The following is a 2,254-nucleotide window of genomic DNA, read 5'->3' on the forward strand; positions in this document are numbered from 1 at the left end:
GGGGGAGGGAGGGGGGGTGTGTCAGGAATAGGTATAGGTCTTTGGGATGACAACTGACATATAACGGGATGAACGGATGAGAATTTATAGTATAAAGGAATGAAAAGAGTTTTAAAAAAAAAAAGGAATTGAAGGAAAGCTATAAAGGTATGAAAGGAAGAAAAATAAAGGAATGAAAGGTTAAGAATAAAGGAATGAAAGAAAAACTATAAAGGAATGAAAGAATTTTAATGAAAAGATGGTAAAGGAATGAAAGATTTTAATGAAAGAATGAAAAGATGGTAAAGGAATGAAAGGATTTTAATGAAAGAATGAAAAGATGGTAAAGGAATGAAACGATTTTAATGAAAGAATGAAAAGATGGTAAAGGAATGAAAGAATGAGCAAAAAGAAATGAAATGATTATTTAAGTAGTCCCTGTAACAACGATTGTTTTTATTTGTTTGGTTTTAGTAAGAGTTTTACGGCATTTTTATCTCGAGTAGGTCATATTACAAGTGCCGAAGATTAGAGTAGATGTTACTAGGGAGTAATATACAGAGAGAAAAGGAGGAGGAGGAGAGAAAGGGGCGATAATGTTTGTTGATGAAACAGAAGAAGTAAACCTCACCAGTGCACCCGCCCACCACCCACTTACAAAAAGCCCCACCTGGAGCGGTGCTACTGACTGAAGTGTCTTTCGGACATTCCCAAAGGGGGGACATTTCTCGTTCTTGCACAGTAGAATTGTAAATGGGCTGATTCATCATGTCACGCTCCTAACTGTGCCTGAACAGTCTGCAACAGAGATTTGCTACTTTTTCTTTCCTCATCCTTTTTATCGTCATTTTCCTCTGCTTCTTTTGTATGTTTGTCGCACTCTTGTGACCCGATATTTCCAGGGTGCTTTGACAGTCGAAGCAGAGTTTATGCTGTTGAAGCTAGAGAGGTGAACAGAGTAAGTCTGATTCCCTGTAAGGACTTCTCTGTTGACACCCACCCCTTGGCGCTCATATAACCTTATGCAGTTGCGAACGCCGTAAAACCTTACTAAAACTAAATAACTAATCTCTTACAAAGGCTGGTATTTCTTATTTGAAATGTGGCATCAGTGGCCTAGTGATCAGGCTACCGGACTCGAAATCATGAGGTTGTCGGTGGTCTAGTGGTTAGGCTACCGGACTCGAAATCGTGAGGTCGCAGGTTCGGGGGTTCGAGTCGTGGGCCCGACGTTGTGTCCTTGGGAAAGTCACTTTACACGAATTTTCCTCACTTCACCCAGGTGAGAATGGGTACCTGGCTATGGACAGCGAAAGATCTTGGCAGTGTATTAGTGTTTTAGCGCCTATAAATGTCCGCTTGCACTGTATGCTTCCCAGGAAGTTGAGGTTGTTTCAGAATACTCTCAGGTCTGCTGGGGTATGGGGATTTGCACTGTAAAGTTAAAATTGTTCGCGCATCCGATCCGGACATTGGGGATTGCCTTGTTACTGAGACAACTTCCTGGGCCTTCGGCATATTGTGGTAGGGTGGTGTTCGCTGTACAAATGCTATTTATTATTATTAACCCTATCGGTACGTCGTGTTTTACTATCGTATACATACGACGTGGGGAACTCTGTACCACCACTTTCCAAAGATGAAATTTACTCGTTAATCCGATCCGTACGCTTTGCATAGCAGTCTGTCAATATGATTTTTGGAGAAATACTGAAAGTTTCAAAGAGATCTTCGCCCTAGAAGTATTCTAAAATGTGAAGAATACAACCCCGGGGGTACAAAATGACCCCAGAGCGTACTGATAGGGTTAAATGGTCGCTTTTAAGCACAAGTGGGCTATCCCGAAAAATGCTGTTTTGAGAAAATCAAAGGTAAAGTTTTTGCCCCTTGTTCAGTTTCTTTAATAGACAAGGAGAGTTTTCTCTAAAAGTAGACAAATATACACACCAATGAAACCAAACTTCTCCTATAGGTAGGGCAATGCCCACTTTTGGTTTTGGTCAAGATTTCTGGAAACCCCCAATATCTGGGTTAGCCCGCTTGTCCTTAAAAGCGACCAAATGAGTGCAGAGATTTCTGCCGAGTGACACAAGGGAGATAAAGCTAATATTGTTATGTGTGTTTCCCTGATGTGCTTAAACTTAAAGTTAAAGATCAGTTTCCTTAATTTTCATCAATACTTGAATCTATGTTCCATACTGTTTTTATTATTGTTATTATAATTTTAATGATAATTCTTCTTCCTCTTCTTCATTATTATCGTTATTATTATTAT

The sequence above is a fragment of the Aplysia californica genome, unplaced genomic scaffold, assembly GCF_000002075.1.
Source record: "Aplysia californica isolate F4 #8 unplaced genomic scaffold, AplCal3.0 scaffold00486, whole genome shotgun sequence".
In the NCBI taxonomy this organism is placed as follows: domain Eukaryota; kingdom Metazoa; phylum Mollusca; class Gastropoda; order Aplysiida; family Aplysiidae; genus Aplysia; species Aplysia californica.